We start from the raw sequence: 27,923 nt of genomic DNA, 5'->3' as shown, positions 1-27,923 counted from the left end.
TGAAGAGGAACTAAAAAGCCTCTTGATGAAAGTGAAAGAGGAGAGTGAAAAAGTTGGCTTAAAGCTCAACATTCAGAAAACGAAGATCATGGCATCTGGTCCCATCACTTCATGGCAAATAGACGGGGAAACAGTGGAAACAGTGTCCGGCTTTATTTTCTGGGGCTCCAAAATCACTGCAGATGGTGATTGCAGCCATGAAATTAAAAGACGCTTACTCCTTGGAAGGAAAGTTATGTCCAACCTAGATAGCATATTCAAAAGCAGAGATATTACTTTGCCAACAAAGGTCCGTCTAGTTAAGGCTATGGTTTTTCCAGTGGTCATGTATGGATGTGAAGGTTGGACTGTGAAGAAATCTGAGTGCCGAAGAATTGATGCTTTTGAACTGTGGTGTTGAAGACTCTTGAGAGTCCCTTGGACTGCAAGGAGATCCAACCAGCCCATTCTAAAGGAGATCGGTCGTGGGTGTTCTTTGGAAGGAATGATGCTAAAGCTGAAACTCCAATACTTTGGCCACCTCATGTGAAGAGTTGACTCATTGGAAAAGACTCTGATTCTGGGACGGATTGGGGGCAGGAGGAGAAGGGGACAACAGAGGATGAGATGGCTGGATGGCACCACTGACTCAATGGACATGAGTTTGGGTGAACTCCGGGAGTTGGTGATGGCCAGGGAGGCCTGGCGCGCTGCTATTCATGGACAGAGTCGGACACGACTGAGTGACTTAACTGAACTGAACTGAATGACTAATGATTATTGAGCATCTTTTCATGTGCTTATTGACCATTGGTATATTTTCAATGGAGAAATGTCTATTCAAGTCCTTTGTCCGTTTTTTAATTGGGTTGTTTGTTTTTGTTGTCAGAGTTCTTTATCACATATCTGATAATGGGTTAGTATCACTAATATCATTAACCCATAATCAGATATGTAATTTGCAAATATTTTCTTCCATTCTGTAGGATATCTTTTTGCTTTCTTGACAGTGTTCTTTGATACACAAAGGTTATGAAGTTCAATTTATCCATATTGTTTTTTGTTGCCTGTGCTTTGGTATCATGTCCAGGAAATTATTGCCAAATTCACTGCCATAGAAATTTTCCTCAATGTTTTCTTCTAAGAGCCGTATAGTTTTAGCTCTTAAGTTTAGGATTTTGAACCATTTTGAGGTCATTTTGAACCATTTTGAGGCTTAAGATAAAGGTGTCATTCTTAGAAATGTGAATATACAAATATTCCCGGAACTCATTATTGAAAAGTCCACAATCAAATTTTAGAACATTTTCATTACCCTCAAAGGAAATTTCATACATGGGATTTCATTTTTATAAGGAATTAGGAACATAATAAATAATTGAGAATTAATAAACCTTGGCATTCATACATGAAAATTAGTTTATTAGAAGAGTTTACTGAGAATATTAATTCTCTGTTCTACAAAAGTATGACCTCCATCCATCAGTAAACAACACTGCAGAACTAGGGTGTACGCATGCAGGCAAAGAGCTGGAAATCCTGCACTTTTCAGGAAGGGTGCTTTGTTATTACTGCAAAAGATATTTGCTGTGTTTTTTTGGGCTACCCAGCGCCATGTGAACACCCTTCCTATGTCTGGGTTATTTCCTTCCTTAGGAGTTCTACGTCTTCAGGGTAGAACACAGAATTTACAGTGCCAGCCTCTTTTACAGTTAGGACCCCGTTGTGGGACCTGCGCTCAACATGCAGAGGCTCCCAGGCCAGGCCTCAGCTTGGAAGTGCCCTGGAAAATCCAGGGCTGAAGGCAAGCAGTCCTGGGGAGGGTGGTGGAGTGACTTGACATCCTCTAATAAATTCCTCTTTGACGTAAACTTGCTAGAATCAGTTCTGTTGTTTGCAACTGTGACCCTTGAGTGCTACAATGAGGCATCAGCGTTGGCTGGGTTTTTAATTGTTCTATTCCATTAATTTACATTACTTGGAGAATTACCCTTCAGAGTTCCTGCTGATTGTTTTGTCCTGAGGATTTACTGCACCATGTCGATTATTTTTCTCTTCCCCTTTGTCCTTTATTACCAAATTCTTTCTCACCCAAAAGTGAGAATCAGTGGGCTCAGTGGGCCACAAGATCTTTCACTTGGCCAAACTGGGCTACAGTCCAAAGAGCTTGGAACCACAACTGGGAGTAAATCAAGGAATTCAGCCTCTTCTCCTTCCTCCTGGGTCACTTCAGTGAAAGTATCGTAAGAATAAGCACATGTACACCCTCTGCAGTGGGCTGCCCCTGAACCTACCCTCTTTGGGCAGCCCCCACTCCCAGCATCACGGTCTTGATCAGGCTCCAGCGGAAGACTTCATAGGCATCAGGCTGGCTTCAGAACACGGCTGCAGGTGCAGACACTTGAGGGCTTGTGTGGGCTGCGGCATCTGCCTTCTGGGTTGGGAGGAAGATTTTTCTTGGCACAAGGAAGTCCGTTAAACAAAACTGAACCTGATAAGTCATCTCCAGATACCTGGGTGAAGCCAGTGATGTTTCCAAACTTTCCAGGCAAGTTGGAAGGCTTTTTATTATTATTTCACAAGGTTCCGCCTGGCCCTCTAGCTAACACAGTCGATAAAGGAGCGGGCACCTGCGATGTGGGTCAGACAAGGGCGATGAGCATTCAACCTCAGCAGCATGTGGCTGAAGACAGGCTGGGTGTCATTAAAGATGAAGCAGAGAGAGGCAGTGAGAGAAGAAGGGCTCGAGAAACTTCTATCAACCTAAACTTTCCTTGTTGATTGGTTCATTGCCAGTGTGCCACATGGCAATACAAAGGAAGGTTATACGCTATTCTGGTTTAGGTTTTGTTTTGATGAGTTTTGTTTTAAAGTCATTAAGGAAAGGTGTTTCCAGAACTGACATCCCATGTTTGTATCACCCCATAGCAGCTCAAAAGTGTCATAAAATGGTTACACATTGGGAACATATAACAGGTAGACATTCATTGAAAGTGAAAGTGTTAGTCGCTCAGTTGTGTCCAACTCTTTGAGACCCCATGGACTGTAGTCCACAAGGTTCCTCTATCCATGGAATTCTCTAGGCAAGAATACTGGAGTGGGTTGCCATTCCTTTCTCCAGGGGATCCTCCCAGCCCAGGGATTGAGTGTGAGTCTCCTGCATTTCGGCTGAATTCTTTACCATCTGAGCCACCAGGGAAGCCCAGACTTCCATTCAGTTTAGTTCAGTTCAGTCTCTCAGTCATGTCCAACTCTTTGCAACCCCATGGACTGCAGCATGCCAGGCCTCCCTGTCCCTCACCAACTCCCGGAGTTTACTCAGACTCATGTCCATTGAGTCAGTGATGCCATCCAACCATCTCATCCTCTGTCATCCACTTCTCCCACCTTCAATCTTTCCCAGCATCAGAGTCTTTTCAAATGAGTCAGTTCTTCGCATCAGGTAGCCAAAGTATTGGAGTTTCAGCTTCACCATCTGTCCTTCCAATGAATATTCAGGATGGATTTCCTTTAGGATGGACTGGTTGGACTTTCATTAGGTAACTCCAATTTAAAAAAAAAAAAACACGCACACACAAAGATGTTCACATTTTTTCTTCCAGTCAGATTTTAGGAGTTTTTTTTTTTTAATTGAGGCCCCTCTTTTATACTTTTGGGTCTCCTTTAGGGCACTAGCTCAGAGCAATGCAGGTGGTGGAGTGTGCAATTAGTCCTTCTGATGATCTGCTGTTGTCTGCACCTGAAGCCGAGAAACACAACACAGGACCTTGGACCTTATCTTCATTTACTAACGGGGCAACTGCAGCTCAAGGAGTTGCCCATACCATACAGCAAGGCCAAGGTCAGATTCTGCCCCCTAGCCGCCTTCTTTCCTTTATAAACCTCGTGCTGATGGCCCTGGTCTGCAGGGTAGCATTGTAGAACACCACATTGATGGTTTCTTTGAAAACAAACAATGTGGCTGGTGTCCCCAGTTTATACAGAGGATAATGCACCGATGTGGGTAAATTGAGCAGGTGACCTTTGCTTGCAGCCTCTAGCCACAGGCAAAGTGTGATGCACAGCAATGGAAATAGTTGCCACTGGCAATTAGGCACATCTTGTGCACTGGGTCCTTGACCCATCCTCATTCAGCCCTGGAATGGTACTAGCTCAACTCCCCTGTAAATGAAGTAAAGATGGCCACCTCATGGCCCGGCCTCAGCTCGGGATGTGTTCAAAGAAACAGCAGTTAAGTAGAAAAAAATGAATTGGAGGCAGTCCAAAGCTTCACTGCAGTCTCTAGAGAAAACACGAAAGGGGAAGTGCATTCTTAGCACAAAGCCAAAGTCTTAAAGTTTTTCTTTCCTGTCTCTGCTCTTCTCAGTATCTATTTCCAGCAAAGCAACTGCTCCAGCAGCCGTGTGCTCTGTTCCCCAGCATCCCTAAGCAAACTCTCCACCTGGCTCTTCCCTCCCTCCCCTCCCTCACCTCTGGCATCCACTCACCCATCCTCTGCCATCTCTCTCTCTCTTCTTGTCACAGTCCTAATACTGGCTCCATTTGTCCAGAGATTTCTCGTCACTGGATGACCCCAGGTGGCATAATAATGGAGGGGCAAGAGCCAAGCAAGCTATGCCAGAAGTTTTCTTAGAAGGGAATTACTTGAAAGCTCTATGGGCAAAGAAATTTTGAATACTTATGCATTTACATTTTTAATTCCCTGTCACATCCATTTTACAGATTCAAAAACTGAGGCATCATCATCATAATAGTCACTACTCCTATTGTTATAATAATAAAATTATTGTTAGCCAGACACTGTCCAATGTTGTACAGTGATAATGTTCAATTTCATAATGACCATATTTGGTAGGTACTATTATATCCTTTTCACAAATGATAGGCTCAGGACATAAAGCTAGTAAGCTGCAGGTTGGAATTCAAATGGAGATATGTCTCACTCTAGAAACCAAGCTTTAAACCACAGTGTTCTCTGCTTTTCAGGTTTTAGTTCTGCAGTTGTTTGTGAAGTGAGTTGCCCGTGGAGTCAGAATAGAAAGAGAAGGAACAAGACAGGATTTAGCAAAGGAACAAATTTACCGTTTAATTCCATCACCACTCATGCTCATTAAATATAGGATCATTATTAACATATAAACAACATTTGGGGGCGTGCAATAGGTCTATAAATAAGATGCATTTATTTGCAAAGGACTAGACTAAGAAATGCAGTGACATTCTGCTTAACTTAAAATTATTTAATCAATACAATACAATTACTTTTCAAATAATCTTTGAAAGTTCCAAGGAGTCTTGAAACATTTAATTGCTATTTAATCAGATAGCAGCAGTCAAATTACACAGATGTCAATTTTAGAGAAAATGCTCTTTGCAGATCTATTGCTCTGTCAAAATTTCCATTGCAAGCATGTATTTTCAGAGTTTTAGGTTACAAATTAATTTCCTTTCTTTTTTGTTCACAGGGGTGAGGGTGATGTGGCCGCTGCAGGGCTTCACAGCTCCTTTCTCATGTAACTTAGGAAAGAGATGCCTTTCCTGAGAGTGGAACATTTCCCCCCAAAGCAGTAGGATGCTGCTGCCAAAGACTTAGTGCAGGACCCAAGTCCAGCCCAGATTCCCCTTAATGGCTCCACATATATAAACCAGGAGCAGCCTTGGGCCAAGACGTGAGCCAGAAGTTTGCCTGGATCCTACTCACATCCACTACACCTATTCTGAGGAACCCATGAAGTGAAGGCAATAGATAAGAATGGAACAAATACCCAGAGAAACCCATAAGTCAAAAAGACTCATGCACTTTGCACCCTAATCTTCACTGCAGCACTATTTACAATAGTCAGGACATGGAAGCATGGAAATGTTCTTCCAGAGAGGAACAGATAAAGATGTGGTACATATATGCAATGGAATATTACTCCACCATAAAAACGAATGAAATTGAGTCATTTGTAGAGACATGGATGGACCTAGTGTCTGTCATACAGAGTGAAGTCAGAAAGAGAAAAACAAGTATCATATATTAACACATATATGTGGAATATAGAAAAATGGTATAGATTTATTTCCAAAGAAAAAGAGACACAAACATAGAGAATAAACATATGGATTCCAAGGGAGAAGGTGGGGGGGCGGTGAGATGAACTGGCATATTGGGACTGGTGTATATGCACTAACAATATTATGTATAAAATAGATAACTAATGAGAATCTACTGCATAGCACAGGGAACTCTACTCAATGTTCCATGACCTAAATTATGGAAGGAAATCCAAAAGGGAAGCAATTTGTATATACATGTGGCTGATGCACTTTGCTGTACAGTAGAAACTGGCACAACATTGCAAAGCAACTATATTCCAATAAAAAAAATTTTTTTTAAAGACTAGAACAATGAATACAAAAATCAGGATCTCTGGGACAGGAATCAATGTTTTACAAGCCCTCCAGGTAATTTTTAGGCACTCTATAGTTTGAGAAGTCCTGCTCTAACTTACTTTTATTTTTTTTTTCATTTTTTTTTATAAATTTTATTTTATTTTTAAACTTTACATAATTGTATTAGTTTTGCCAAATATCAAAATGAATCCACCACAGGTATACATGTGTTCCCCATCCCGAACCCTCAAAACACTTTGGGACTCAGTTCAGTGCTTCTCAAACTGTATTACGCACATCCAACACCCACAGATCTTGATAAAATGCAGATGCTGAGTCAGTGCGGGTGGGGTAGGGCCTGAGAGTCTGTATTTCCAACAAGCTCTCAAAAGATGCTGATGCTGCAGATCCCAGCACCAAGAAGCCAGCCTGTGATGGGTGTCTGTCTGGTTGGGAAGTGATGGGAAGGTATCCAACAGACCTCAGCATAATTCCTCACTTCGTGCTTGCAAGCTATGTGACCTTGGCCATGTCACTCTACCTCGGAGCCAGTTTCCTCAGCTATGAAAGGGTATAGACAGTAGCACACACCTTAGAGGCTGATGTTATGATGGTAACATGCCTGGACTTAACACAGCATCGGCATGCAGAAAACACTCCAAGATAAGCCGTGGTTGCTGTGGTGTCTGAGGGAAGGAAGGGAGTAGTAAGTGTTCAATAGTTGTTCCCTGTATGGTCATTATTCATTGAGAGCTGCCATGTGGCAGGACAGGCCCTGTCCCAGGCAGCACCATACCACTTCCTCCTCCCCGACGGCTCTGTGTGCGAGGTCAGGTGTCATTTGTCCTGTTCTGCAGATTAGGAAGCTGAAGTTCAGAGAGCTTGAGGAACTTGATTCAAGTCACAAAGACAATGAAAGGCAGAGCTAAGGCTGAATCAGGTCTTCCTGCTAAGTTTCTATGCCCAGACTGAGGCATGCTTCTGCCCACACCGGCCTGCAAGCCTAGGTGGGGGGAATGGTGGTGAGCTGAAAACACGTACCTCTCGGGGGTGATACTATGCAGGACTAGGTGGTAGAGGGGGCGGACAGGCAGGGCAGACAGAGTCCTTGAGGTGGGAGTGCTGAGCTGCGGAGGGACATCAGGCCCCAGAGAAGGAGTGGGGCCAGGCTTCACAAGAATGTGGACACCCAGCAATAAGGAACTTGCTTCCCTGGTAGCTCAGATGGTAAAGAATCTGCCTGCATTACAGGAGACCCAGGTTCAATCCCTGGGTCGGGAAGATCCCCAGGAGAAGGAAATGGCAACCCACTCCAGTATTCTTGCCTGGGAAATCCCACAGACAGAGGAGCCTGAGGGCTACAGTCCATGGGGTCACAAGGAGACACGACTGAGCAACTAACACTTCACTTCAATCAGGAATTCAAAGGGATGAGGGCTGTGTCCCTCATGCCCAGGACAGTGATGACCCATACCCGTGCTCCTTGAAGATGTCACAGTGACATGAATCAATTGATGGATGAATTAATATTTCAAAGGCAGCAACTGATTTGGAATTGGTAGACAGGATGTGTTAGAGTGGAGAGAGATTTTCACTTCTGGACTTTTCCCCTTTAAAAGGGGAGCAGTTCCAAATAGAAGAACAACAGGAATATTTCCCTTGGAGGGCAGCCAGCGCACACAATGCCTCCTTTTCTTCCCAGGGCAGGAGGCGTTAGAGGCCCAGGCCCTGGGCAGGCGTGTGCAGCCTGGAGCCTGCCCGACATACTTACCCACTTGTGCTCTGGAGCACAAAGCCCCCTGCCTGCCAAGCCCAACACAAATGCCTCCTTCACCGCAGCCCTCTGCTGGGTGCAGTGTCAGCAGCTGCTGCCTTTGAAAGTCCCCCTCCAGGGCTATAGTGAGGCTCTTGTGGTGGGGTGTCTCCACTACTGTGTAGAGACAGGAAGTAGTGATGCTTTCTCAACCATCCAGTCTGCTTTGCAGGCCATGAGGCATGGAGTTAAACAGCCCAGCAGCTTGAGAGAAGGAAAGGGAAGCTTCCTGTTCAAACAGCAGCCTCTATGAATGATGTTCAATTAGCCACTGATCAGAAACTATTCTTCAGGCCCAGGGATAGGTTCGGTGGATTCACAGATGAAGAAGCCAGGGAATAAAGATCCTTCAAGGAATTCATGGTTCAAAACAAGAGGTGAAGACCTAAACAAAGACACATGGTGTCACAGCAGTGGGCAAAGGCATGATGGAGGACCATGAAAGCATCACAGTGCAGTATCTCAGCTGGGTTTTGAAGGATGAATAGAAGTTTGCCAGGTAGGCTGGGAAAGCAGCCCTCTATCCCAGAAATGAAAACGGGTACACTGGGCTTGAGGAATGACCAGTGCCCCGGGCCTAACGTGCAGGTGTGAGGGGCCCAGAAGGAAGAAGGCAGGAGCTGGAGGTCAGCTCGTTTTATCCTGTTAGAGAGTTGGAAAGTTGCAAAGGTTCTTCTACAGGGAAGAAACCAGATGAAGGCTGGGTTTCAGATATAACTCCAGCTACAGTGAGGGAGGGTGTGTGTCCTCAGAGCCTGGCCCGTTAGTAGACAGTAAATATTTATAGAATGATTTCAAGAGGGAAGAGAGAGGAGCAAATCCAACCAGCAGGCTGGCCAGACTTCATGCTTTCCACTAACTGCTCCTTTTATGTATGTATTCTTTTTTCTTTTAAGAGAACAGCCGCTTTTCTTCTCCTTTATTGAACCATCACAAATGTATATAATCTGAGATTGCAGGCATAATTACATAATGTCTTATACTGCTGGCAGGTTCCTGAATGTTGGCTTGTCTTCCAGAATAGTTTTGTCAACTCCTTGACAGCTGGGGCAATGTCTCTGTGCTCTCTCTGCACAGCCCACAGCATCCATCGTGTGCTGAGCACACAGTAAGCCCCCAGGAAGCAGAACCATGAAAGAGATTCGTGGAGCATAAGGGTGGGACAGGCTCTTGCAATTAACGGAAGCAACTCTCTCATTTTACAGATGAGGAGCCTAAGACCTCAGAAAGGGAAACAGATAACCTCTTGGAAAATGTGTTCACATTCCTACTTCTAGGCACTGACACTTCACAGCAGGGGACTTGGTCTCAGTGAAGGTTTTCAAGTGCTAACACTAAAGGTTAAGGCACAGACTCAGAAATAAACCAGGGATGAGCCTGGATAACAGCAGGTAGAACAACAACACGCAGACCACATAGGCACAGAAGGATGTGTTCTTCTAAGGATGAGTATATAGACAGTACATACTCAATTCTGAAAACAGCATAGCCCAGTGCTGGAACTGCCAGAGGCAGGAGAGCATGAAGATCAGCAATGTGGGCTTTAGAATAAAGCAGGCTTGAGTTCGATTCCCAGCTCTGCCACTTACCAGCACGCGTTCAGCAAATTCCCTAAACTCTGCCAGTCCCTGTGTCCACAAACTGAAAATAGAAAAACAAAAACAAAAGCAAACACCCGCAACTTCCTCCTTACAGGGCTGTACAGATGAATGGGGATGAAGTATAGCAAATGCTTGGGCTTCCCAGGTGGCATGAGTAGTAAAGAACGTACCTGTCAATGCAGAAGACGCTGGTTCAATCCCTGGGTCAGGAAGATCCCCTTGAGAAGGGAATGGCTACCCCGCTCCACTATTCTTGCCTGAAGAATCCCATGGACAGAGGAGCCTGGCGGGCTACAGTCCATGGGGTTGCGAAGAGTCTACACGACTGAAGTGACTTAACCATTTGTTAATGGTCCATTTGGAGGCTGGACCATTTGTCCTCAGGAACGAATGTGTCTGCCTAGTGTGTTCACCCAAAGAGAAGGGTTTATCCTCCAAGGATGACCGAGCAGACAGTAGAAAAGGTGGGCCTGGAGCAGGGGAGAAGCTTGAAGACAAGAGTGTAGATTCTAGAGTCATCCATATTGGTATGATTGGTGTGATGGTTATAAAGGTGGTGGGAGTGAAGACCAAGAGCGAGCAGGAGAGGAATGTGGGAAAAGTTCAGTGAGGAGCAGGGGAGGAAGAAGAACATGTGCCTTGCATCCTAAAAACCCAAAGGTGTAAGTCTTGAGAAAACCCATGTCAGCAAAGCAGGGGGAAGATGCCCGGAGTTGACAAGTGGGTAGAAGCAGCAGGTGGGGCTACTCTTCACTACTTCAGTGGAATGCAGGAGAGACAGGGCAGTGCCCAGGAGCACCCCATTACCATCACAAAATAAGCCTTCTTGGTTTAATAGTGAATGAAGCCTCATAACTACTCTTGCCAAAACCATAGCCACGAACTACATGCGACTACTGAGCATTTGAAATGTGGCTGGTTTGAATTAAAAACTTTCCTGTAGCTCAAACAGTAAAGAATCTGCCTGCAATGAAGGAGACCCGGGTTCAATCCCTGGGTCGGGAAGATCCTCTGGAGAAGGGAATGGCAATCCACTCCAGTATTCTTGCTTAGAAAATCCCATAGGCAGAGAAGCCTGGAGGGCTACAGTTTGTGGGGTCACAAAGAGTTGGACATGACTGAGCGACTAACACTTAACACTTAGTCTGAATTAAAATGTGATGTGAGTGTAAAATACACACTTAAGATGAGAAAACAAATGTAAATATCTCATTAATTTTTTGCTATTGATTTCATATTAAAGTAAGTGAGGGTAAAATGTGCACTTACGATGAGAAAACAAATGTAAAATATCTCATTTAATTTTTGCTATTGATTACATATTAAAATAATGATATTTTGTATGTACTAGGTTAAATAAAAATATATTATTAAAATTAATGTCACCTGTTTCCTTTTTATTTTACTTAATACACTACTAGCACATTTTAAATGTGACTTGCATTATATTTCTATTGGGAAGAGCTGGTCTATAAGGCTACTCTGATACTAAACACAGCTATATAAATGGAACCGGCCAGTACTCTAATAGAAGCAAATGAGGTTATCTGAAGATCTCTCTCCTCTATTCTCTGAGAGAATGGGAAACAGAACTGATTATTTTGATCTGTTGGATATGGGAATAGAGGGCCCGAGAGATGTGAGCTAAATTAGAAAAGGGATCCGCTGTGGGATGTGGAAGAGGATTTTTATGGTGCACTACTGACTGAGGCCAAAAAAAAGGGCTAAATACCCAAAATGAGACTGCATCATGTTGGAAAAGCCCATAAATCTGCAAGTGACCACAAAGGCCAGCCTCCCTTCTGGCATCCAGGCTCTGCACCAGGCTATTCTCAACCCGCCAGCTCCCAGCCTCCACTGACCTTGGGGTGACCTCCAAACATGTCCCCTTCGTCTGCTCTCACCAGTCCCTCCCAGTACACTAAGCCCCACGACTACATGCATTCCAAAGAGTCTTCCCCACTGGCCAGAATGAGAGCCCCTCCCGCAGCCCCCGCCTTTCAGGAGCTTCCTGCCAACAATTAGACAAACAGGCAACATGATACAGCACGACTAGCGTGGACTTCGAGCCAAGAAATCCCGATTTGTCCAATTTCTGCTGTGTGAGCTTGAGTCGTATCACAGCTCCTCTGGGCCTCCGCTGCTTCATTTGTTACATTATACAGACCTAAACTTAAAACAAGCGCTCGACTATCACATCCAGGGAGATCCAGACTGCCGTGCGCTTGCTGCTACCTGGAGCTGGCCAAACACGCCGTGTCCGAGGGCACTAAGGCTGTCACAAAGTATATCAGCTCCAAGTAAATATAATATGCCTAGCCGCTGTTAACGGAGAAGGCAATGGCACCCCACTCCAGTACTCTTGCCTGGAAAATCCCATGGTGGGCTGTAGTCCATGGGGTCGCTAATAGTCGGACACAACTGAGCGACTTCACTTCACTTAAACTTGCTAGAGGGTTCATGAGATATCAGAGTAAGAAGTCTTTGTTAATGATGTGTTACACAAAGGAAAGAGAATATGGTAATCTAATGGAAGGGGAAGGAGAGAAGTGGAGGAGAGAACTGCGTAGCAGGAGGCTGTGCCATTTGCAAAGACAAGGTATGAATCCTCCTTGTACTAAGAGGGGCAGACTTTGCCCACTAGTAAGAGGACGCCCCCACGAAGGGCAGGCGCAGGTCACAGCCTTCCTATCAGACATACCCTCCTACCAACATACCTGGCTTCAGGAATTTTCCTGCAGCTGAATAAATAAACATGAGTCCAGAGAAAACTTCCTAAACAAAACTGGAATGTGTCTGCTAATGAACTGTTTGAGATTTTAATGTTACCCAGCACTGAAAAGAGGATTTTAAACTCCATTGAGAAAAGCTGTAATTCACCCCAGATTCACCTTCATCTCTCCCAACTCCCCACCACTTCTCTCCCAAGGGGGTGAAGGGTGGAGAATGAGGAATCCAAGGAATGAAAGACATTTTCTCGATGGTGTAATGGGCTCTGGTGACCCGATATCCAATAAACTGTGCTGAGTACATTAGCGTTCTATTTAACCCTCATCCGATTCTTGGAAGGAAGGAATGAGTATCCCCATTTTATAGAGGAGAGTAGTGAGGTTCAGGGGAACACAGCAGGGGACTCAAAGCTAGCACTTTCTATCCAGTGGTCTCTTGCATTGCAGCCTCTCCTTACATGGGCCTGGAGGGGATGTAATGACCTATAACATGCTCAAGATAGAGGTTTAAGAGAAACACATAGCAGGACAGTATGTAAAAACCTTTTTATTAAAAATTTCTATCCAAATAGCTATGTCAGCATTTACCTAGATATATACAAGGACATGGAAAAGGCAATGGCACCCCACTCCAGTACTCTTGCCTGGAAAATCCCACGGACGTAGGAGCCTGGTAGGCTACAGTCCATGGGGTCGCTAAGAGTCAGACATGACTGAGCAACTTCACTTTCACTTTTCACTTTCATACATTGGAGAAGGAAATGGCAACCCACTCCAGTGTTCTTGCCTGGAGAATCCCAGGGACAGGGGAGCCTGGTGGGCTGCGGTCCATGGGGTCACACAGAGTCAGACACGACTGAAGCGACTTAGCAGCAGCATACAAGGACATATCTATAGCTCATATATAACCACATCCAAATCTAGAACAATAGACCCCATAGACTGCAGCCCGCCAGACTTCCCTGTCCATGGAATTCTCCAGTCAAGAATACTGGAATGGATAGCCATTCCCTTCTCCAGGGGATCTTCCCAACCCAGGGATTGAACCTGGGTCTCCTGAATTGAAGACAGATTCTTTCCCATCTAAGCCACCAGGAAAGCTTGTACCTCATATATAGCCATATCCAAGTCTAGAACAATACACTCCAAATTCTCCCATATGCCATCACCACCATTTTTTGACAGTTTATGGAGTGTTTTCCTTCATATAGTTTTACATTATTTTAAATGTTTACTACTAACTGGTATAATATTTTAAATAATTAATTAAAAAGTAAAGTCAGGTATGACTAAGTATAACAACAGTAACAGTAGAGTTTATTGAGCCTTTCAAATTATAAAGACCACCCACTCACATACACACACACACACACACACACACTCCAAAAATTATTCAAAAAATAGAAGGAATTTTTTCTTTTCCACTTTTTTTCTTTATCAATTTTAAAAACCACACAAATTTTACCTTGTCCTTCAAGAGTCTAATTTTTTTACGATTAAAAGTCAATAAAATAAGGTAGCAAATGTCTTAAAATGCAATAAATATTTGACAAGGACAGGTGTTTTGGTGTCCTTCCCCAGCAAAGACCAGAGAAGGCGATGGCACCCCACTCCAGTACTCTTGCCTGGAAAATCCCATGGACAGAGGAGCCTGGTGGGCTGCAGTCCAGGGGGTCGCTAAGAGTCGGACACGACTGAGCAACTTCACTTTCACTTTTCACTTTCATGCATTGGAGAAGGAAATGGCAACCCACTCCAGTGTTCTTGCCTGGAGAATCCCAGGGACGGGGGAGCCTGGTGGGCTGCCATCTATGGGGTGGCACAGAGTCGGACACGACTGAAGTGACTTAGCAGCCCAGCAAAGACAGAATTCGCCGTGACTGAGAGGACCGGGTATAATGACTCACACCAGGGCCCCACCATCTCCATCTTTCCAGGTGTCCACTTCCACCCTTCACTTCCTAGAGTTTCCTTCTCAGGCTATCATGCATCAAGCATTGCATTTTCCCCACCTAACTGCTACTCCTCAATTAAAATTTACCCAAGGAGTAGTAAAATTCATTCCCTAATCTAGTAAGGAACTGCAATGGCTTAGTTTCTTTCTCTTTCCTTGTAATGCATTTTACTAGGAGCTTTCTGAACATACTGTTTGAAGATTGGATTGATGGAGTTTTCAAGCTAATTGGCCAGCAGGAGATGCAACCTGTGACTGAAGGCTGTCATCCTGAATGTCCACCACTCAGCCTCCAGCCAGGTGTTGTCACGTGGGGCCAGTGTTGCCAGATCTGATTGTTTTTTCAAAAAACGTCAGGAATGTGGATTTATGTAAAATCTGATCTTTAAAAAAAAAAGAATAATATTGTGCAGATCCAACAAAACTCATATGCAAACCAGATATCATCTATGTACTCACCAGTTAGAGATCAAAGTGGTCTCAGCCCACTTTTCCAGCCTCACCCTCAACTGCTCTGGCCCTGAAAAGTGCACCCACACCTCACCTTATGCCTGAACACCTCCATGTTTTGGCTCACCTTGTACCAACCCATTAACACGCCCTTCTCTAAGCCTTCTCTACCAGCATCCTTCCCATCCTTCAAGGATCTGCCTAGATTGTGCCAACTGTTCCCAATCTTAAATATCAATCTCAATTAATAATGCCCATCCTCCAAAATGCTACATCCTGCCATCGTATTTCCATTGACTCCAGCACTTAGTATGTTTTGCCTCTCATTGCCATTTTTCCTGCATGGCTAAATATTGCTGGTAAAAAAATAAAATAAACTGGAAGAAAGGAAGGACTTTTTTGGTGTGTGCCAGCTATGACTTTGGTATTATTCTCATTTTACAGGGGAGAGAACCAAAACTCAGTGAATCAGTGATTGTCTTGAGCTTTCTGTACATCCTCTAGCTGTGCATCTTCTAGACTTCCTTCTGCTCCCTCCACACAAAATCTTACCCCTTCCTTCTCTATTTGGTGACTCCTACTCAGCCCTCAAGATGCTTTACCTACCAGCATCTTCCCTTCTCCACCCACCAGTCAGGAGGGGTTCCCCTCCCCCAAGTTCTATGTACCAAGAGCATCCTGTAAGAACATCCATCAGGGCACTCATCAAACTGTCTTTCCATTAGCTAACTAATTCTTTGTCTCTATTGAACTGGAAACTTCTTATCCAGCCCAGTACCTAGCCCAGGCACTTAGGGCTTCCCTGATAACTCAGTTGGTAAAGAATCCACTTGCAATGCAGAAGACCCTGGTTCAATTCCTGGGTTGGGAAGATCTGCTGGAGAAGGGAGAGGCTACCCACTCCAGTATTCTTGGGCTTCCCTGGTGGCTCGACTGGTGATGAATCTGCCTGCAATGAGGGAGACCTGGGTTCGATCCCTGGGTTGGGAAGATTCCCCTGGAGAAGGGAAAGGCTATCCACTCCAGTATTCTGGCCTGGAGAATTGCATGGACTGTATAGCCCATGGGGTCGCAAAGAGTCAGACACGACTGAGCAACTTTCACTTCACATCACTTCACCTAGCCCAGAGCAAGTGATCAGTATTTATTGGATGGCTGGAAGGAAGGGAGGAAAGGAATGATGGAGGGAAGGAGGAAAAAGGGAAAGAGAATAAAAAGGATAGTAACAGCCCATAGACCACCAACACATGGAAGCTGTAATGGAACTTCACAACTGCAAGCCCCATTTCTGGGCTAGAATTGATGCTGGCTCTTTTGTGCTCTGCCTCGAAGTGGAAGACTCCCATTGCAGCCCCTTCTTTGCCACTCCCACAGTGGGGCAGGCAGGTGGCAAGGTGGCAGGTTGCTGCTTGGCTTCGGGGTCCCAAGAACCAGCATTCACCTCCACTTCTCAACCCTGGTCTCCAGCTCGAGGGAAAGCGATTTTGTGCATCAGCCAGGCTCTGCTTTAGAAGGATAACTCCGGTTTGATGGATTGAGAGTGGGGATAAGCCTTCCCCAGAAGCTGGCAGGAAAGCACACTGGAGAAGGCCAGGGCACGGGGAAGGGAGGACAATCCTCACTGCCCAAGGGGGAGAGGGCCATCTTTGTTCCCAGAACCCTGGAAGTGTGGCGCCCTGCTCTGGGAGTTGCTGGGAAACTCCTGTGCCCCCCACCCATTCACCCCTCCTATTCAAGGCCAGGAAGCTGGGCCAAAGCTGCTTCTGCTCCCAGATCCTCTCCCTGCCCCAGCCCGAAGAGAACTATCCTGCTCTCCAGAGACACTGCAGAGAATCTCCCCTGGCTTGATGTTCTCAGAAACCCAACTGCCTCTCAGAGGAGCAGTTTATACCACTCAGTGAGACCAGAGGGATAAGGAAAAACTCCTGTCTCCTCACCACCACTCCACCAAAGTCAAGCTGGGGAGGGAGGCCAAGGATGCCGCTCCTCCTGGGAATGCATAACCTCAGAGAAATTACCTAGAAGGCAAAGGATCCTCGATCCAGGGAGAGGAAAGGTCACAGGGTCCACCCTCTCCCAGGGCCCCTCCCACCCAGACTCCACATCCAGGCAGCTGGGGCAGAGGAAGCAGAGTGCCCCTCGTTTCCCCTTTCTCCTCCATCGCCTCCCTAGTGACCCACCCAGATGCTCCCCCAAGCCCTCAGGGGCTTTCAACCGCCCCTCCAGTTTAAGTGAGAGCCTTGGGCAGGTCTGGCACCCAGAGTCAGCACTTTATCTCAGTAAATCCTCAATAAACCAATAAGGTGGGATCTTTCACCCTGTTTTAAAAGTAAAAAAATGAAGATCAAAACCATCTTATAATTAGAAAGGGGAAAAATATCTTAAAATGAAAGGAGACTACATTAAAACAAAATTCTTTAAAAACCAAACAAATAAGTGCCAAAATTTTAGCTAGAGAACCAGATAATCCTAACTGCTTAAAAAAAAAAAAAAAAAAAACCCCCTCCCCCTAATTTTATTGACTGTATTATTTGTACACGCTTTACGTGTACTATCTCATTCTATTCTTGGGGTAACCCCATAAGCAGTCTCTTATTGTCTCCATTTTACAGATGAGAAACTGGAGGCCAAGGAGAGTGTGACTTAACCGAAGCCCTGGGACATTCTGCTCCTCCAAGGGGCCACAGTAGTTGGGTAACTGGTTACCCTTCAGGGTAACATATTTGCATTTTAACAATAGCTCTATGGAGAAGACTAAGTAATTTAAAGGAATGAAATGACTCTAATGCCAGGAATTTCGGGCCTCAGCTCTGCCAGTGGGCAGAGTTCTTAGATCAAGAGCCTTTTGGCACCACAAGGCATCACCCGAAGGCGGCCACCTACAGGCCTGGCTAACACGGGGCTCCATTCAGCAGCTGGCAAAGCCCAGGGCTGCTGCTGCTGCTAAGTCGCTTCAGTCTGTCCGACTCTGTGTGACCCCATAGACAGCAGCCTACCAGACTCCCCTGTCCCTGGGATTCTCCAGGCAAGAACACTGGAGTGGGTTGCCATTTCTTTCTCCAATGCATGAAAGTGAAAAGTGAAAGTGAAGTCGCTCAGTCGTGTCCGACTCTAGCAACCCCATGGACTGCAGCCCACCAGGCTCCTCCGTCCATGGGATTTTCCAGTCAAAAGTACTGGAGTGGGGTGCCATTGCCTTCTCCGAGGGGGTAGAATGGGAGAGAAGATGAAGTCAGAAGGCCAGGCCTGAGGCAGGGACTCGTGTGGGGCAAGTAAGCAACTGCAGAAGCAAGTGATTCCAGGTGCTCCACAAATGTCCCCTCATCCCCAAAATATTAGCCTGCTTACCAGTGTGGAAGGGCTTCCCAGGTGGCAATAGTGGTAAAGAATCTGTCTGCCAATGCAGGAGACTTGAGATGTGGGTTCCATCCCTGGGTCGGGAAGATCCCCTGAAGAAGGGAATAGCAACCAACTCCAGTATTCTTGCCTGGAGAATCCCACGGACAGAGGAGCCTGGCAGGCTACAGTCCATAGGGTCACAAACAGTCAGACACAATTGCAGCGACTTAGCACGCATGCCCGCACACCATCGTGGAAGAGACACTTCCAGCATTAGTGTCAGGACCAGGCAGTGCGCTGGTGTTAAGAGGTCTGTGTTCTCATTCCAGCTCAGGTCTGCACTCCCAGACCTGCAGCCTACCCACACCAGTCCTCAGTATCCTCTCTGCAAGCAGAGGGGGGTGGTCCAGGTAACCACTGAGGTTTCCTAGAGACCAGCTCCAGGTGATGGGACCCAGAACAAGTGTTAAGGGTGGGAAATGGGATGCTGAAAAGGGGGCTGAAGGACACTGTTCACTAGCTTTCATCAGGGCTCTACTGGAAAGGACTCTGCACGAGATGCTGCACCAAGCACGGGGATGAGGAAGGCAGCGTCTACCCAAGCAACACTCAAGTGTCTCACAAGTAACACTCCAGAATTCTCCAGTAAGAGAAGCGATGCCTGCTGCCCACAGGCCAGGTTTGGGGGTTTCAAGGAAGCCCTTCTAGAACAGCCTGTGTGTGAAGAAGATGGGGACAATGTCCCGCTGTAAGCAGAGAGAGGAGGCACTTAGCCAAAAAGAAGCACCAGAGAGAAGACATGCAAATTTAGGAAGGGTGCACTATTACGCCCCATTTCACAGACAGGAAAACCAAGGGTCAGCACAGTCAGAGCCAGGTGACAGAGCCGGAGTTAGGACACAGTTCTGCCTGACCACAGCTTTCCTCTTAACGTTTATTCTGTCCTCACTCCTGGAGCATGTGTGCATGTGAGTGGATTCAGGGTGGAAAGTGGAAGCAAGGAGGTGTGAGAACAGGCAAGAGGCCAGAGGGAAGGGTGGGGAAGACAGGAATGGATAGTAAGCACTTTCTTACCAAAACAAATTGGCAGCCATAGTTTTCCCAAACAGACTCTCCTGTGGTTGCCTAGAGCCGTTTTTAAGGGCACAGGATTCTGGAATCAGGCAGATAAGTGCTAAGCTCCAGGCTCCACCAGTTAATACCCTTGTGACCTAGAGCAAGTAATCAACTTCTTGGAGCCTCACTTTACTCATCAATACAATGGGAATGACAACAATTATCCCTTACTGAGTAGTTGGTAAAGATTAAATCACTGCTCTGTTTAAAAGGCTTGGCATCGTGTCTGGCACATGGTAAGCAATCAATAAAAGATAGCAAAAAAAACAACCACTAGTCTAATATTGCTCCTGGTGACCCTCTTCCCTCCAGGCTTCCTCCTCAAAATCAACATCTGGTGAGTCCTCCCACATTCTCATGGACTCCCTCCCTCCTCCATTCAGCCTTCTTCTATTCCCGCCATTTCAGAACCCACTTCAAAGCTATCTTTCCCACTGCTTCTCTTTCTTCCTAGGATCCTAGCTTGCATTTGGTTGAGTGATGATTCATCACTTAATCTACACAAGCTCCTTAACTTCTCAAGAACATAACTGTCCATTCTGTGACTGCTTCAATGGACAGGTTTGCATGGGATTGGTGATCAAAGCTCAGGTTGGTGGGTCTGCTAATAAGAATTACTGAACTACTTGCCCATGTGTGCCTGCAATTTGTAAACTTATCTTTGGATATATATTAAAACCTTCTACCCAAACCACAAATTATGTGCTTTTGCAAATTTGCCAAACTATTAAATGAAATTTACTGCTGCTCAAGAATGTCTTGTACTAATTAGACAGAGATAGATGGGTATATGAAAGATTAAGGCAAGGGAGGGTGGGAAATTGGGAACTAAAGCTTACTGATTTTCCATGACGGGGTGGTCTTAACCCTTTTTTGTGCCACGGAATTCATTAGCATACTGAGTAAGCCTACTGGACCCTTTCTCAGAACGTTCTAAAATATATAAAATAAAATACATAGCTTGACCACAAAGAAACCAATTACAATGAAATATAACTATTAATTTTTACAAAATGAGTGTGCAAACAGTAGTATATGTTCTTTATTAATGCATTAAATAACAAGCTCTAGCGGCAGGTGTAATAACTGCTCTAATTTCAAAGCTGCGATGAGCATAAATCATAGTTCTAGATATCTGCAGCAGCTGAAATGTGATATGAAAATATCTGTGATTTCTCCTGGTGACAATGTCACAGGTACTGTAAATACTCTGCTCTGTTGCCTACATTCATCATTGAAGAAAATGCTAAATAAAGATGCTATATTTTTTCCCCATCCAAGTTCACAGACTCCTTTGAATTCCGCAGATGGGCCCCTTGAGGCTGTTAACCCCAAGTAAGAATCTCTATTAGAGCCTTCATAACTCAACAGGTATCTGTACTAGGTATATCCTGAGTTCCTGCTTGCTTTCATCTCCTTCTCAAGGGATCTTTACCCACACAGCCCTTCCTGCCTCAGAAGGTCAAGTTATGCACATACAACCCTCCTCTGGCCTCCCCTCCCAGCTGATTGGCCAAAGCTGACCAGAGACTTGCCTGGAGAGAAAGCCTCAGCTTCCAGAGAATCAAGCTCAGACAATAGGATTCTCCCTGAAACTTGAACTCAGAGACAAAGGAGAGGACCCTGTGACAGTACAGAGAGGTGAGGGTAGGGGAGACGGATGCAGTGCAGGTGCTGAGTTGAGCCAATGGCACTCAGAGTGAAGACCAGTGACCAACAGCACCAGGGGAATAACCTCAAACTCAGAACCTTGCCCCCCGCCCCCCACCCCTACCCCACCCCCACCCCGGCAACATCTTGAGGATGCCTGGCCTCCTTCCAGGCCTCTGCTTAGATATCATACTGCATTCATGGTTCCTCACTCTTTTCATTAGAACCAGCTTAAGGGAGTCTCTTTTCTGTATCAGAATAGCCCTGAGTCAGTATCATCAACAGCAAATACAGAGGAGGAAGCTGAAGGAGTCACTTGCTTGGGCCCACAGGGCTAGTAATCCTTTTCTGAGGAAGAGAGAGGTGATGGCCTTTATTATTTATCTAGTTAAAATTTCACAAATGATAAATGAAAACAATCTCTTAAAAAAGTCAGCCATTACTGCTAAAATGTCCTTCTGCTACACATCTGTACTGCCCTAAGAAGTACGGCCCTGATCGCAGTAGGCTCTACTCAGCCACCACCCAGCGTGAAGTGCCTTGTCTTTTAAACCTTTCCCCAGTTGTAGGATGGCTATATTTTCCAAGGTGGATGACAGTGGGGTGTTAAGGACCAACCAATGAACATAGCACCTGGAAACACTCAACCCTGCTGTCCGGTCCCCTGCTATGAAAATCCAAATAGATTTCACTGTGAGTCGGCATCTCTGGCTTCTGGGCAGAAACCAAGCTGTGAAGGAGAACCGGCACCAAAGGCTGCTCTTTTATCTTTGCATGGAGCAAATTCTCCCCAATGTCATAATTCTCTCCCCCTTGTCACTTGACGTCAAAGCAACAAGCTAGAAATACAAAAACATACCAAAAGAGACACCAGAGATCCTTCCACACAATGGAGGGAAAGCCACAGTCACATAAAAGAAGACAGATACATATATATACATCCATATATATATGTATATATACACATAATCCCCAGAAAGAGAATCAGGATTTGTGTCTTTTCCCACAGTACTTGTGTCCCCAGAAAGCTAAGTGAGGGGCAAGCCCCAGGCCCCAGAGGCCCAGCAAGGTAGTGAGGCATTCCTTTTGAAAACAGACTTCTTTCCCTTGGAGAAGGAATCTTCAGCCAGCCTCTTCAGACACCACCAATCTATAACCGCGTGTATATCACATTAAGCATCTACTTGAAATCTTGGGAAACTGTGACAATCTTATTTTCATTGGGAAGGTACTTCTTTCCTTTAATTGTACTTTGAAATATTATCCATGTAGACTGGAAACTTCACAGAAAGGCTTATTATTAGTTATCTAAATCTAGTCTAAACAGTCTAAACTCTGGGTCTGGATGATTAGCATTCTGAAGCACAGAGAGGTTATCAGTCCAGTTGAAAATCACACAGCTGCTGAGCAGTAGATCGAGGCTCCAATCCTGGAGCTTCCCACATACTCTACCACAGAATAGCACCAAGTGACCTCCGGAGACAGAGAACTCTGTCAGTCTCAATTTTATCATTTATTAGTTCCGTACACCTGGGCAAGTCATTTACCATCTCTCATTTTCATCATTTATACATCTGAGATTATGACTGCAACTGTCTCAAGGATCACTGCATGCATGAAATGTGCCATGGCTTGACACACCTGGACCCATTATTAGATTGTACTGCTCCTGTCTCACATACAGAAGTGAGTGTATCTGCCATTCGAAATGTGATAACTGTATCCACACAGCTGCCCAGAGATTAGCAAGAAAAGATTGTTATCAAACCCATCTTACAGTTAAGAAAACTTAGTATCCCCAGAGATGACCTAACTTGCGTGAGACCAGAGTTTTAAAAGTGAACACATTCTTAATTATCCTTACTGTCCTCCTTACCACATTCCCTGAGGAAGGGTTACCTCTTTCCCCTTCCCCTACAGAGCAGCACCATCTATCACTGGCTCACCCTCCACAACCATTCCTTATAAACTGCAGTCAACACAGTGTCTGGCACAACACAGAGACTCGATGCAGTTTTGAAGAATGCACGAAGTAGTGAATCATTGAAGATCCTGATCTGCAGTTAAGAAGGCATTGCATGGGCGCAGCTGCCTGAAGCACGCGTCTTGCTGCAGAAAGCAGGAGGCAGGCAGGCAGAAAGCAGGAGGCAGGCAGGCCAGAGCTCCAGTTGCAGTGAGAGAGAACCCCACTCCCTCCATGCCTTCTCCCAGCCAGCTCTACGGGGAAGAAGCCTTCGAAAAGATGGAAAGCTGGGCCCCTGATCTCAAGAGTCCTGTCCATAGTGTTTCCAAACCTGGCTTACATGGCTCAATCCAGAGCCCAGAAGACAACTGTGGTGCACACGTGACCCTCCTCCAGCTAAAATAGATGTAATAACATTGTAGGCAAAGGGCAGTAAACAGGCCGGGGAGATGGCCCATCTGTCTTCCTAATTGTCAACTCTGCCCATAACAAGATTTGTCTCCCTGTCACACCTTAGGCTGCCACTGAACTGAAGCAAAACCAAGATATCCATCTTCCAGCTATGAGCAGCGGTCTTCATAAGGGGCCAGGGACAAAAAGAGGCTACTTGACTACAAGAAGCAGAGACAGCTGGAAGGGACACTGGCCTGAGAGTCAGGAGGTGGAGGGATGGGGGGATGACGGGGTGTGTGTGGAGACTGGGATGGGGGTGTGTATCCATACTTCTGACCAACTGTAGGTACTCAGGCAGTTACTGGCCCTCATTGGACCTCCATTTCCTATAAAATCGAAGTTCAAAGTTCTAGAAAGTGGGGTCAATGAGGGGGGAGGAGGGCTGTGAATCACATGATATTGTATGCAAGGCATTTTAGGTTATATGGAAGACATTTGGAAGAGCAGATCCATAATTTGCATCAGAATCTCAAAGATATATGTAATACTCAACACCCACCTTCCATAAAAAAGTTAAGAAATACTAGGCTAGATGGTTTTCATCCAATAAGCAGTTACTTGGCACTTCTATGTGCCCTTCTCTGTGCTCAGCACTTGAAACACAAATATGACAGGAAAGCCCTGTCTTTACGAAGTTCAGAGCATTTTACTGCTCGATGTGACAGAAGCTTAAGAAACAAAGAAGAGGGAGCATTTGACTCTGATCCAGAAAAGGCCTTCAGGGTCCTGGGGGAATCCTAGGTTAAATGTTGATATTGAAAGTTGAGTGTGCATTCACTGGGTGAATAAGTAGGAAGAGTATTTTAGCAAAAGGGCAGCAACTGTTTCAGAAACTGAAGTATAATTGTGAGTAGGACAAAGAAGATGCTCACTGAGGGAAGGGGTGGGTGGAAGGAGAGATAGAAGCCAGAAATGAGGCTGGAAAAGCAAGGAGGGTCCAGATTAGGAAATGCCATATAAACCAACCTAAAGAACTTTACATTGTAGCCAATGAGTTCATTCAAGTTTTAAAAGTCTAGGATGAACTACCATGATCAGAATGAATCTTCACGAATTTTGGCAGAAGCCTTAGTCCTTTGTGAGCACAGTGGGTAACAGGGAGCAAGTAGAGGAAAGAACTGCTGCCTCTTGGCAATCTGAGGGGGCATGGGCTGTCTGCAAAGGTGCTGGTTGTCAGTGCATGCATGACTCACCCTCCATGACCCTTCCTTATAAATGTCAATCAGCACAGTGCCTGGCACAACACAGAGACTCAATGCAGTTTTGATGAATGCATGAGTTAGTGAATCATTGAAGATCCTGATCAGATAAGAAGGCATTGCATGGGCGCAGCTGCCTGAAGCACGTGTCTTGCCACAGAAAGCAGGAGGCAGCCAGGCCAGAGCTCCGGTGGCAGCAAGAGAGAACCCCACTCCCTCTATGCCTTTTCTGCACTGGCATGTCAGTCTCTTCTTCTCTCCCAAACTGGGTGACTCCAACTGCTGGTGATTATAGCTGAGAAAGGAAGGTAGTGACTGGCCCAGGTGATGGGGTTCAGAAGTAAAGCACATGCCATTTGGGCCCCAGGTCATCACTTGGTAAACAGTCTTTCAACCCACCTAAAGGACTCTGCTTCTTGCCTCAGGGCTCTCTCACATGCTGCTTCTTCTGCCAAGAAGACTCTTTCCATCCTCTTCAAGTAGTTACTTCTTTTTCATGGGAATATAGTTGCTTTACAGTGTTATGTTACTTTCTGGATTACAACCAAGTGAATCAGCTGCATGTATACATACTTTGTATCAGCCTTCTGAGTGAGTGACTACAGTATGTATCACAGATTCTTATAGCACCTTATCCTTTCCTTTCAACCAATTCAGCACAGTTTGTAATCCTATATTTATTTGAGTGATTTTATTCTTGGCTGTGGACTGCAAACTCCATGAGACCAGACATTTCTGTATCTTACTCCCTTGCTGGTGCCTGGCACAGAGCAAGTATATGTTGACGAATTATAGACTGGTGTGGACCATGAGCCATTCCCCATTCTCACTGCCTTTAACATATCCCATAACTCACATTTTGGTCCAGTGAAGACGAGGTTTGGAGAGGGGCAGGAAGGTTGGACCTGAAAAGGCAATATCAGAATGAACTTTGCCTCTGTTGCAAATACAGCTCTGTGTTCTCCTGTGTCCTGTCTTGAAAGACTCTAAAAGAACCCACATTTGGTTTACCAAGGAGGATCCCTGGGAACCCTTTTTAAGATGCTGTCTCTCCAAGCCTCAATCGGTCACTGGCTGCATCCGATCCTCTCCGAACCTACTTGGTCAACAGGACCTTGTCCTGCTTCAACCGGTCATCCTCCGAAAGGAGAACGGGTCTCCTCCTCCCTCTGCCTCTCCTCCTCCTGACCCTCCAAGCCTAGGGCGTCTGACAACCAAAATCTCTGGTTCCCTGGATCTGCAGCCCTGGTAGATGCTCAGGGCAAATGCAAATTCAGACCTGGTGTAGGGGCTATGGGGACTGACTTTCCAAGTCCCAAGCTAAGCAACTGGCCACTCGGCAGGTTCAAAGTACTTGGGGTCAAAAGTTTGACCTTAAGGGAGAGGTGAGAGGGAAGGAATCTCACCAAGCCGCGTGCAGGCTCGGTTAAAGCGACCTCAGCGGGGCGGCGGCCAGCACATCCGGCCCCCCAAGAGGCCCCCTTGCCTCCACCCAAGGTCGTGGTCCTACAGGAGCGCTGGAAAGTTCAGCCAGGGGCCGAGGGGTACCAGGGCAGGAGCCAGCCGGGGGCCAGCTTTTGCGGAAGAAGGGAGGCTAAGAGCTCGATTCCAGGTACAAGAAGGAGCCGGCGGCAGGGCGCCCCAGTCCGACACGCTGCATCCCGGACCGCAGGGCCAGGCTCGAAGGCGCTGGGCGGGGGCTGCACCATCCGAGCCGCAAGGGCAACGCGGCCTCCCTCATCCCCATCGATCTCCCCGGTCCCCGACACAGGGGCGCAAGGAGAGGGTGGGGCGGAAGGCGAGTGGCGCCTGCCCTTGGACAGCCCCTTCCCCGTGCGGTCTCAGACCTCGGGCGGGGGCGCCTGCTTGGCCCAGGCTGCCGCAGCCTCTGCTTTAGGGGAGCGGGGGCTGCGGCGCGTAGAGGGGACGAGGCGGGTGACAGAGACAGAGAGGGGCGGCCGAGCTCCAGGGCCAACACCCGGGTCGCGCCGGGCCAGTACCGGCAGGGCCAGGGTGGCCGAGCGCCTTACCTTGAGCCGCGGGGAGTCCCGCGGGGGGCGCCGACTGTGCCTGGGGCTTCGGGGCGCACGCAGCCTCCGGGTGCACAGTCCCCGTCCCGGGCGCGCTCCCCTAGGCTGGCGCACCCTCGTCGTCCGGGGCGCTCACCACTTCGGACGCCCTCTCGCCGGCGGGCTCGGCCTGAGCCAGGGGCGCACACCCCGCGGGGCACACCCACCGCGGCCGCTGCGGGACTGGCCAGGCGCGGGCAGCCCAAGCTGCGCCCGGCTTCTCCGGCTGCCAGCACCACCCGAGTCCCCGCCTTCGCCAGGGGGAAAAAAAAAAGACTCCTGACGCGGCGCGGGCTTTGGTGTGTAGGAAGGGGCGGCATTGCGAAACCGAGGGGAGGGTCTTAGCCTTGGGAAAATCAAAAAGCTTTTGGATGGAGTTTGGAAGAAAAACTTTTTGAAAAAAGACCCAAAAACTCCTAACCTGTGTATAACGCTTTGCAGATTTCCAAAGTGCCTTTATATGTATTTATCTTAGTTCATCTTCACTACAACAGTAACTAACTGTTGGGGCATTTCTATCCTCTTAGGTTTGGGAAGACACCATCACACAGGGTAATCATTTGACCAAACCAGGACTAGAATCCAACCTGGGTAGCGGAGCACAGCGAGGGGATATACAGCCCTCTGGGGTTTTCTCATTGCAGAAGGGGAAGCAAGGTGGGAGTGAGTGTAACCCAACTTTTCTCTCTCCTAAGTCATTTCCTTTTCCCTTTGCTTTTCTGCTTTCCAGCCATTGCTTTGGCCCCACTGTCTCACTTCACACTTGCACTGCCCACAACACCTTTTATCAGTTCGAAATATTTGCAATTCAGTCACTAGCCTTGAATGACCTGCTCACTGAGTACAATACTGTGCACAACAAACAGGAGAAAGGAGCTGTTACTGCCCCATTTTGCGGGTAGGGACGAACTAACATGGTAGGGGTAGAATGTATGAGTCTGTGGGACTTCAGACCCCAGCACTGACCCACTGTGCACACCTTTCGAAGGCTCCATTGGTGCCAGGTAAAACCTAACCAAAGGTGTTTCATTTTTGAGATTGAAATTGTGAAGCGGGGGAGATAATTTGGGGCAAGAGACACTTCTGGGACTTCCTTTTTCACATTTTGATGGAAACACAGTTATAATGATGTTTTGCTTCCTCTAGGGTGCCCATATAAACAAATTCATGGCCCTGGAGTCACAGTAAATGGTGCAGTCTTGGCCTCGGTACTGGGAATGATAGGGGGCA

At 46.5% G+C, this 27,923-nt stretch overlaps 1 protein-coding gene across 2 annotated transcripts in view; it reads right to left on the bottom strand.

Annotated features, from left to right (window-relative positions):
* KANK4 (KN motif and ankyrin repeat domains 4) overlaps positions 1-26,918 on the bottom strand; it is a 75,196-nt gene extending 48,278 nt beyond the window's left edge. For both annotated transcript variants that reach the window (XM_027537061.1, XM_027537060.1), the window contains exon 1: positions 26,655-26,918. The gene's annotated coding sequence lies outside the window, so the exon portion shown is untranslated. The remainder of the gene's footprint in view (positions 1-26,654) is intronic.
* Between the last annotated feature and the right edge of the window lie 1,005 nt (positions 26,919-27,923).

Source organism: Bos indicus x Bos taurus, chromosome 3 (genome assembly GCF_003369695.1).
Source record: "Bos indicus x Bos taurus breed Angus x Brahman F1 hybrid chromosome 3, Bos_hybrid_MaternalHap_v2.0, whole genome shotgun sequence".
Lineage (NCBI taxonomy): Eukaryota > Metazoa > Chordata > Mammalia > Artiodactyla > Bovidae > Bos > Bos indicus x Bos taurus.
Note: the sequence above shows the minus strand (reverse complement) of the source record. Positions and strands in the feature narration are given on the sequence as shown.